Source organism: Tenebrio molitor, unplaced genomic scaffold, assembly GCF_963966145.1.
Source record: "Tenebrio molitor unplaced genomic scaffold, icTenMoli1.1 SCAFFOLD_878, whole genome shotgun sequence".
NCBI classification, from domain to species: domain Eukaryota; kingdom Metazoa; phylum Arthropoda; class Insecta; order Coleoptera; family Tenebrionidae; genus Tenebrio; species Tenebrio molitor.
The window spans coordinates 4,073-14,982 of record NW_027184271.1 but is presented as its reverse complement, the minus strand read 5'-3'; the positions used below and the strand labels follow the sequence as shown (position 1 = coordinate 14,982).

General features: G+C 41.5%; 1 non-coding gene across 1 annotated transcript; it reads right to left on the bottom strand.

The window, feature by feature from the left end:
* Positions 1–8,023: 8,023 nt before the first annotated feature.
* LOC138141082 (5S ribosomal RNA) lies at positions 8,024–8,143 on the bottom strand. The gene has a single exon (XR_011162974.1). It is a non-coding gene; the product is annotated as a 5S ribosomal RNA (ribosomal RNA).
* Between the last annotated feature and the right edge of the window lie 2,767 nt (positions 8,144–10,910).

The following is a 10,910-nucleotide window of genomic DNA, read 5'->3' as shown; positions in this document are numbered from 1 at the left end:
CCAAGACAGCCAAAGCCATTCCTGTCAAGGTGAAAAAGGCCGCTTCGCCGAAGAGGAAAAAGTGAGAAACGTGGATGGATACTCGACTCATGTTCGTTCGGCTGTGCCTCGTTCCGACGTCATCATCGTACTACCGGCAACGGGGCACGCACAAATGGCCCTTTTCAGGGCCACACGATAATCTACGACGAAAAAAAGAAATAAAACTATCCTTACGGCGAACCAAATAAAATAGATAGCATCAGCTGGCAGGTAGGTGATGACAGGATGCAATAAAATTTTACGAACGACCGCAACCCAACCCGAATCGAGAGGACCGACCGATTATTGACATTTTTATTTTTATTCATTTCCGGTTGAAGGGCGATATATTTTTTTTTTTGCCTGTAAAGTTTGAGGTTCTGAAAAGAACCGATTTTTTTTGTTATAAAATTCGTGTTTCGTGTTGTTCTTCCGAAACACGATGTGGAAAAATTTAAGCGCGTTCACCCCGAATACGTCTGGCAAGTTGGATGTCCTTTGGCATGATGGTTACACGTTTTGGCGTGGATGGCGCACAAATTCGTGTCCTCGAACAGACCGACCAAGTAAGCTTCGCTCGCTTCCTGGAGGGCCATCACGGCGGAGCTTTGGAAGCGCAAATCGGTTTTGAAATCCTGAGCGATCTCCCTCACCAAACGTTGAAAGGGAAGCTTGCGGATGAGCAACTCGGTACTTTTCTGGTAACGACGGATCTCACGCAGAGCCACGGTACCAGGTCTGTAACGGTGGGGCTTCTTGACGCCGCCAGTGGCGGGAGCGCTTTTCCTGGCCGCTTTGGTAGCCAGTTGTTTCCTGGGGGCTTTTCCTCCGGTGGACTTGCGTGCGGTCTGCTTGGTCCTGGCCATTTCGAATGAAACGAATGAAAAACAAAACTGACAATTATTAAAATCGACTCTGACGATCGTTAGACGTGCACGCGTCGAAAGGTAAACGGGTACTAAAAATTCCGCCATATTAAATTGTACTTTTATACGTGAACAAAGTCAACGGCTGACTTCGTCGATTGGTCGATGGTGAACCGTTGAATCTATATAAGGCTCCGTTAGTTGAAATTTTGCGGTAGTTGACTTCCTAGGGACGAGGTGTGCAGGTATTTTGTGTCAGTTGAAATAATCTGAAAAGATGACCGGTCGCGGTAAAGGAGGCAAAGGATTGGGAAAAGGAGGAGCGAAGCGTCATCGCAAAGTCCTGCGTGACAACATCCAGGGCATCACGAAACCCGCTATCAGAAGATTGGCTCGTCGTGGCGGCGTGAAACGTATTTCCGGTTTGATCTACGAAGAAACTCGCGGAGTCCTGAAAGTGTTCTTGGAAAATGTCATCCGAGATGCCGTCACCTACACGGAACACGCCAAACGTAAAACCGTGACAGCGATGGACGTCGTCTACGCTTTGAAACGTCAAGGACGCACCCTCTACGGTTTCGGAGGTTAATTTCCTGGCGCTCTTCACCGTTCGAGAAAACCAGAATAAAATACGAAATACAAAATCGGTTCTTTTCAGAACCACAAAATAAAAATAAGAGGAAAAAAAAGAAACATGATGTTCTTTCGAGAAACAACGGACAATTATTACTAACTGACTACCTGATAAATGTACCAAGATCGTAAACACCCCTTGCTTTCCTTTTGGCATTGCAGTCGTAAATGATAATAATACAAAAAGAAAAGATGCATCGGTCATTTTACGAAAAAAAAAGCTATAGTGGCCCTGAGAAGGGCCGATATTTTGAGTTTTCGCCACGGAGATGGATCGATCGTTCGTTTAAGGTTTCTTCTCGGTTTTTTTGGGTAAAAGTACGGCCTGAATGTTGGGTAAGACACCGCCTTGGGCGATCGTAACTCCGGACGAGTTTGTTCAATTCCTCGTCGTTTCTGATGGCCAGCTGCAGATGACGCGGTATAATACGTGTCTTCTTGTTGTCACGGGCAGCGTTTCCTGCCAATTCTAGAACTTCGGCGGCTAAGTACTCCATGACGGCGGCCAAATAGACGGGAGCTCCTGCACCGACGCGTTCCGCGTAATTTCCTTTTCTGAGAAGACGATGTATCCTACCCACCGGAAACTGGAGACCGGCACGGCTCGAACGGGATTTCGCTTTTCCCTTCACTTTACCTCCTTTACCGCGACCTGACATTTTAAGTTCGTTCGTTAGACACCACGAGAAGTAATAAAACTGACGGACGGGACTCGTCGATTGTAAAAGCTGGTAGCTGTGCTTCGAATTTATAGCCTCCGTGATAGGAGAATAGGACGTGACGATTGGTGGGAGCCCGTTTTCAGGTGGGGTTCTGGTGAACACACTACCTATCAGAAAGGTGGTGGTGCAAAGTTAACGCACGCACACGAGTCAGAGCAGTTCGCGAGTTTGTTGAATCGAATTGAATTGAAAAATGCCGCCGAAGACAAGTGGTAAGGCAGCCAAGAAGGCCGGGAAAGCTCAGAAGAACATTTCCAAGAGCGACAAAAAAAAGAAGCGCAGGAGGAAGGAGAGCTATGCCATCTACATCTACAAGGTGTTGAAACAAGTCCATCCCGACACCGGTATCTCTAGTAAGGCTATGAGCATAATGAACAGTTTCGTGAACGACATCTTCGAACGTATCGCCGCTGAAGCTTCCCGTCTGGCACACTACAACAAACGTTCGACGATCACCAGCAGAGAAATTCAAACTGCCGTGCGTCTGTTGTTGCCCGGTGAGTTGGCCAAGCACGCCGTCTCCGAAGGTACCAAAGCCGTCACCAAGTACACCAGTTCGAAATAGATGTTTTCGTTTTCGACACATTTATAAACGGTTCTTTTCAGAACCACAAAAACTCTCGAACAAAAAAGAAAAAGACGTGAAACAGCGATTTTTAATTAACTTTTATTATGTCATTATTATTATTATTAGGTTTCATGCATTATCGGTATTTTGCACCCATGCCTATCCAACTTGTAGTTATGTGGTTATTGTATTCGAAATAATTTAGTTGATTGAGGTTATGTTATGAATAAATTTCTATTTTGCCAGAATACAACTCTTCGGAAGAAGAAATCAAATAAACAATCGTACATCTGCTGAACAACCTAGTTGATGGTGATGATGGATTTGCATTACCCAGCATATAGCCTAAATGTTCATCTTTAGTGAAATTAAAATTACTTAGCTTTTTTAAGAAAGAAAAAATTAGAACGAATTCTCATCGAAAAAACCGCGATTCCTACAAATGATACAGATGGTTTTGTAGTCGCGTATGTTATTGAATACAATGAGCCGACATTTTTCCGACTCTTTGTTTCATCGAAAACGTTGTTGACATTAGCAAGGAACGTTAAGGATTCCCTGAAACAGACAATTTCACTGTTTTGGAATAGCAGTATGTGCAAATGAGAGGACAGAAGACTTTGAAAAAAGGAGTGAACAAAACTGTACTTTAGTACAGAATGTTATGTTTATTTTAATTTCAATTGTTCCTGTTTTAATGAGATTTTTATGTTCCTAAATCATTTTCTATTTTTTTTTTCATTAGAGAAGAGTTATTGTCGAGTTATTATCTCTACCTAGCATAAAAATTAAAATACTTTGCAACATTACGTTATTATACATTGCATATCTGACATAAAATACTTGCAAAAATTACTTAGCTAATTAATATTACGCATGACAACTCACATTATTTACTTTGCAAAACATTATAGAATACATAACAGATAATTGTGACCCTGTGTATTGTTCATTGGAATTAAAATAAAAAAAACGTGATTTCGTCAATCGCCGTTATTTGCGACTTCAGGCAACTGTCGCTAAGAGCTATTTTTGTTTCTCCGTTCAATTTCCCGATAAAATCGTCGACTTAGTTATTAACTAAGTTCTTCAGTTAGGTGGTATCAACAATACCACAATAGCCATGTTGCCGGAGTTTTTTGATAAAAGACTTGCTAGTTGGAATACAGAAAATATTTACCAAACACCTATTCACGATAATAAACCGGGGCACTATTGTGGGTTTTCGGTTGGTTTTATATTATATTAGGTACTCACCCTTCGTAACGTGTCTCCACGAAAAACGTCACTTTCACACTAACCACCTTTCGTTTTAACTCTCGCGACGATAACTGAAATGTTGACGCGCGCCGGACAGATTCACGGACATACAACCACCCACCCACCCCGCGCCCCGGTTTCCGTCTGGACTGGTTCTGTCGTCCGAGTGAGTGCCAAAATTAGCGTTCGTCTATTAAATGATTGTCGGATGATGATTATTGACGGACACTTTTATCGCACCCGATCACACTTTAGTTACTACCTACGTTTAGTATCGACGACGCATCGTTTCGATTATTGAAATTCGAATTGAATTTTTTTTTTTTTCTAGTTTTCGACGTAGATTCGCGTGACACAAATATTATGAGCCTTTTTGGATCGATTTCGTGTGCATCACGCCATTTCTACGGGCGAACGTGAATGTGTGATGTTGACGTGATGGAAGCAACGTTTAGGCAATCCGCATTACGTATTACTATCAATTATATTTTAAACGAATGAAAACTTCAATTCAGAAGTGTGATAATCCCGATCCATTCAAGTTTTGTTAATTTTAGATTAAAAATGCGTGAGTATTGTACTATTGCTAACGATGCCAAAACATCGCATATTATGTAAAAAGAACAAGAGCAACGGGCCATTAAGTTAATTTAAAAATAACTCGTACCGGATAAGTCGAATACGTATCCAGGGAAAATTTATTAATTTTAAAATTGACCGGCGGAAACAGGTTCTCGCCTCCCACCACTTTTGTGTAGCGGCCGCCAAATCAATTTTGTTTTTATATAATTGATTCAAAAAATTGAAATTCACGCATAGTTATCTGTGCCTGAAGTGGGTCATTTTCATTGCATTGTTAGTAAGATCGAAACCATAGAAACCATACAAAACGCATACGACTATTTCTGTTTTTCATTTCACGCACTGTTTTTTATTAGTTACCTAGCAACATGGTCACTGCATTGAAACTTCAGAGTTCCTTCAAAAATTTGAATTTTTAATTTCAATTTTTTGAATCAATGATTTAATATAAAAATAACTATTGTGGAAAACAGCAAAAAATAAAATAATACCACTAATTGGCGGCTGGTCAGGATAGACCTAACGTTCGAAATTTAGAAAAATATTTTTTTTATTTTAATACTGTTACTTTTCTAATGAAGTGCGAAATAAGTTGTGCCCCATAGCTATCTTTTTTATTTTTCACTACGACAATTACAAAGTGTTGATATTCACAACTTTTCGTGAGCACTTCGATAGAAATGAACAAGAACGCAGGAAAATTCCACACCGAATATTAATATTCTGTCTTGGCCCATGTTTACTTTTATCTACCGCAAAACAAAATGTTCGGATTTGTCAGGGGTATTCTGATTTAAAAAAAGAAGAACATTTGACGAATATTTTAAGTCTCAAACGTTTGGAAAATAATGCAACAACAATTCATAGACTACAAAAAAGCCTATGATTCAGTACCACATTCATGGTTAATTAAAATTCTTAAAATTTATAAAATTAATATTAAATTAAATCACCTTCTTTATATGGATGACATAAAACTTAACAATAACTGAAAATCAATCAATATGTCGTGGTCATTACGAAAATTTAGAATATATAACTAAAGAAGGAGAAATCATTAAAAATTTAAATAAAGGAGAATTTTATAAATATTTAGGTATTAATCAATCAAATCAAATTAAATCTATTCTTTTGGTGTTATAAAATGGTCCAAAACTAATTTAAAGAATATAAATATTCAAACTAGAGTTCTCTTTACAAAATTTTGTAAACATCACCCCAAATCTGCTGTTGAAAGATTTAATTTACCACGCGAAAATGGTGGTAGGGGTTTTTCAAATCTAGAAATTCTACAACACAATCAAATTGCTTCACTAAAAAATTATTTTCTCAATAGAGCTCGTGATATGACACTATAGCAAATATAAAACAAAAGTCTTTACATGGGAGATATTTTAAAGAGCTGAGGGTTTTATATTTGCAATACAAGATCTTGCACCGTTTTGGCTCACAGCGAATATAAAAAACGTCATGATATATTCGCAAAAATTATACACATGAATTTAGCAGTTAAATTCAATTTATTAAAGGATACACAACCACATTACATTTATAAACCAGAAAGTTGTTTAGAAAATGACAATTACAAATTATATTTTGATCGCACAGTTTTAACTGACATTCACATTCAGCATAACAGACCAGACATTATTATTTTAAATAAACAACAAAAGCAAGCATATCTTTTAGATATAGCTGTTCCAAATTCACACAATATAACACAGACATATAATACAAAAATTAATAAATATATTATTATAATTTCAGCAACAGGAATAGTACCGCAATCTCTTTTTAAAAATTTAAAAATTTTGGACTTAGAGAACACATAAAACACAAAAAAGTCAAAATGTGGAGGCGAGACGCCGGTAATTATGTTGATAAGCACTGCACTACTGCCGCCGGGTGGAGGTGGGATACGAAAAGAAGATGCTCTCACTGCTCTCACTCACAATAAGTTCGGAAAAACCGAATTTTATTATCGTATTTAATTGACGTCACAGTTACTTTGGCGAAACAGGAGCTCGCTTTTCGAAGGCATGATGAAAAAGACAGACGAATCAATTTGATATATAAAACCTAACAGGAACGGCTGGTCCATGAGGTCATTTGGGTAATGACCCCCTAAAAAATAAAGGTTTTACCCAACACCAGCCGCGACTGCAATGTACACAAGACTATGACTGCTACATATTATGTTATTTCAACCAAATCAGAAGTACAATAATTTTGAAAAGTAAGTGCAATGTATACTTCTAAATCTATCTAAATTTATTAATATGTAATTTTTTTCAAAACTATCGATCTTTCTTTGAAACATTTTCAATTCACAATTCACTGTTGGAAGCGCTGTACTTTTTAGTATAAATACGTATACGAAAAATTAAAATAATAGTTGAATTAACACATCGTTAAATGTTACGAGGAACATAGTTTTTTGGATTACACAGCAAAATCTTGGAATTTCAGTCCGATATTACTCCATTGAGTCTTTGGACTCACAAATAAATACCTCGAAAAGCCGACAAACATCTGTCTAGAACTTTTCTAGTAACCAGAGGGTATCGTAAACGACCCGTGTTTAGACCTCTTTCGTGAAAGTGACCGACCGCCGGCGCCGCTCGATTTCGTCATAAATCTCAGCCGTACCCCCCACGATAATTGACAAGTCTGTCAAACAGCCCTACCATTTAAAACCTTTATTCTCTTCGTTTTAAAAATAGTTTCGCATGGTTTTTCTCTCTTCTCGTTTTACAATGGTCCAGTGACTAATAAATGAGTGTTGTGTTATGAGTTTGTTCGAGCTCAAAAAAACGTGGTTCGAAATTGTTTAACGTTTAACGAATGGTAAGTTATTCTAGTTTTTATGTTGGTCTTAACGTGTTAGGGGCCAAGAATACAACATTGTCTGTCCATTATAACATAGAACTGATATGTTGAATTCAGATCTCTAATTATTTAAAAACCAAAAAAATAAAGCAGCAGTCAAAGTGGCATGTACGCGTAACCTAATATATATTTTTTTTACATTAAAAGATCGCCGTCTTCCTCGTCGCACTTACGACATTTGCATATGTTATCTTTGTTAAACTCACGGAAGGAATATAATGAACCGGTCACCCGTCCAAGTGCTGACCGCTGCCCGCGTGGCTTACCTTCGGTGATCGAACGACAACCTTTACCGTTTGACGAGTTTTTATTCTGCAATTGTTTACAATTAATCGACAAAAAAAATTGTTTTCTTAATTATCTAGTACTTAAAGCTATGAATCTACATTATACGGGTCTGTGCATGTTTCCGAATACCTGCACGAAAAACAAATCGGTTCGGTGGTTGCTATGGATTTCAAAAAAAAACAAAAAGTGTTGGGGGGCAACGGCACGCGGTGTTCCCAAGCGGTCACCCATCCAAGTACTGACCGCGCCCGACGTTGCTTAACTTCGGTGATCGGACGAGAACCGGTGCTTTTCAACGTGGTATGGCCGTTGCCGTGGTGTTTAGGTGTGATCGTTGGTGTAAAATATATTGCTTTTAACATTCCGATGCACGAATATGAACATCAAAACGCGATGCGTTTCGTTTCCGTATGCACTTACCCTCTGACGACCGACGTCGGACCGAACTAACGGGAAATCCCACAACAACCACCACGTCACGCTCTAACGACAAGAGAGACTACTAGACGGACTGGCGATCTCCCGCGTCGCACATTTTTCGACCGCCGGCGGCGGTGGAAAATCCAGAATTTCACCCCACCTACCGCGCTGCTTGCTCCGACGACGACGAGATTCCCACATTTGGATCGACCGAAATATGTAAGTAATATCAGGAAGTTCCGATTTTCGAGAGGAGACCTGTGTTTCTATTTACCTATCTATAATAATTATCGTTATAATCATCATATCATTATTATTATTATTAACATTATTATTTATTACCATTATTATTATTATTATTATTATTTATCGTCCCTCGGATTCGGCGATCTTCGAAAATCCAAGTTGGACCGTTAGACATTCGAACGCGGTGTGCGTGGCTGACGAGTTGTTATTTTTGGCGTTTTTTCTTCGATCTTCACCCCGACTTCGGACGACGCAGGTCGGACACGAAATTACGAAGAGAGAAAGACGGAAGAAAGGAAGAAAACCTGAAGATCCGTCGAAGAAAATATCGGAAAACTCGTAGGTGCGGCATCGGTCGGACGATGAAGACCGTCTCCTTTCGGATGATCCTCTCGACGGACTTTCGGCCGTCCCGAAGGGTCCGGACGGCAACGGGACCCGTCGTCGACTCGTCCCGTTTCAACTTCCGCCGAAAACGATCGACCTGAACGTCGGAGAGGCGGTTCGCGGCATCCTGTTGTCGGAATTGCCTCGGTTCGAACACCAGGTCCTTTCTGTGCTTCGACCGTTTCGGAAGCGTTTGGCGACGCGAAGATGTCGTAAAATCGAGAAGGTGGCGCGGTATTCCGGGAAGAGATGGACCAATATTTCGGCGAACGAAATATGGATTCCCGGAATCGACGCGTCTACCCCGCACCGCCGACGTAAACCGTCGGTCCCGAATCGAAACCGTGACGACCCGGATTTAGGGCTGGTGGTTGGAGGGGCGTGTACCTGATTCGAAACCCACCGACGTTCCGAGACGAACTTCGCTATCTCCAGGGAAACTTCGGAAACCGAGTTCGGCCAGCTTGATCACACGGTGGCGATGGTGATCGAGGAAAGAGGACGATGCCATCACGCGGGCAACGATTCCGAGGCCTGCAATTTCTTCGACGGCGGACGCGGTGCGCGTTCAGTCTTCCGTCCGCAGTGGCGACTATTTTATAAAGACTTAGAAAATTTTTTTGTTCAATTCTCGTTCACGAGGTGCTCGAAGTGTACGTGTGTGAGCAAGTGTTTTTTCAATAATTATTATTAACTTTTAACGTTTTAACGTGAAAGATGGCCGACGTCGAAAATCAAACAGCATCATCGGTCACCACCGGTTCCGCTGCCACCCCTCAATCCCACGCGAAGAAAGAGAAAAAAGCGAAAAATCCCAGGGCGAAACCGTCCCATCCTCCGACATCCGAGATGGTAAACAACGCCATCAAGGGACTCAAGGAACGCGGAGGATCGTCTCTTCAGGCCATCAAGAAGTTCGTCGCCGCAAATTACAAAGTCGACGCCGAAAAGGTCGCCCCTTTCATCAAGAAATATCTGAAAGGCGCCGTGGCGTCGGGATCTCTGGTTCAGACGAAAGGTAAGGGCGCGTCGGGTTCGTTCAAGCTCGCCTCGTCCACCTCCGGTGGTGCCAAAGTCGCCTCCGCCTCCGACAAGAGGAAACCCGCTTCGTCCGCCGCATCCAAGACGAAAAAATCATCCGCCAAACGTACCGCCGTCGCGACGACTTCCGACAAGGCTTCCTCGAAGACAGCCAAAAAACAAGCCTCCCCCAAAGCGAAGAAGACTGCTGCCGAAAAGAAGAGCGCCGTCGCTGCCTCCGCCGCCGCAGCGAAAGCCAAGAAATCGGCCGCCTCCTCGGCAGAAAAGAAAACTAGAGCCGCCCCGAAACCCCGATCGCCTTCCAAAGCGAAGAAATCTAACAAGGCTGGTCCGACTAAAAAACCCAAAGCACCCAAACCCAAGACAGCCAAAGCCATTCCTGTCAAGGTGAAAAAGGCCGCTTCGCCGAAGAGGAAAAAGTGAGAAACGTGGATGGATACTCGACTCATGTTCGTTCGGCTGTGCCTCGTTCCGACGTCATCATCGTACTACCGGCAACGGGGCACGCACAAATGGCCCTTTTCAGGGCCACACGATAATCTACGACGAAAAAAAGAAATAAAACTATCCTTACGGCGAAACCAAATAAAATAGATAGCATCAGCTGGCAGGTAGGTGATGACAGGATGCAATAAAATTTTACGAACGACCGCAACCCAACCCGAATCGAGAGGACCGACCGATTATTGACATTTTTATTTTATTCATTTCCGGTTGAAGGGCGATATATTTTTTTTTTTGCCTGTAAAGTTTGAGGTTCTGAAAAGAACCGATTTTTTTGTTATAAAATTCGTGTTTCGTGTTGTTCTTCCGAAACACGATGTGGAAAAATTTAAGCGCGTTCACCCCGAATACGTCTGGCAAGTTGGATGTCCTTTGGCATGATGGTTACACGTTTGGCGTGGATGGCGCACAAATTCGTGTCCTCGAACAGACCGACCAAGTAAGCTTCGCTCGCTTCCTGGAGGGCCATCACGGCGGAGCTTT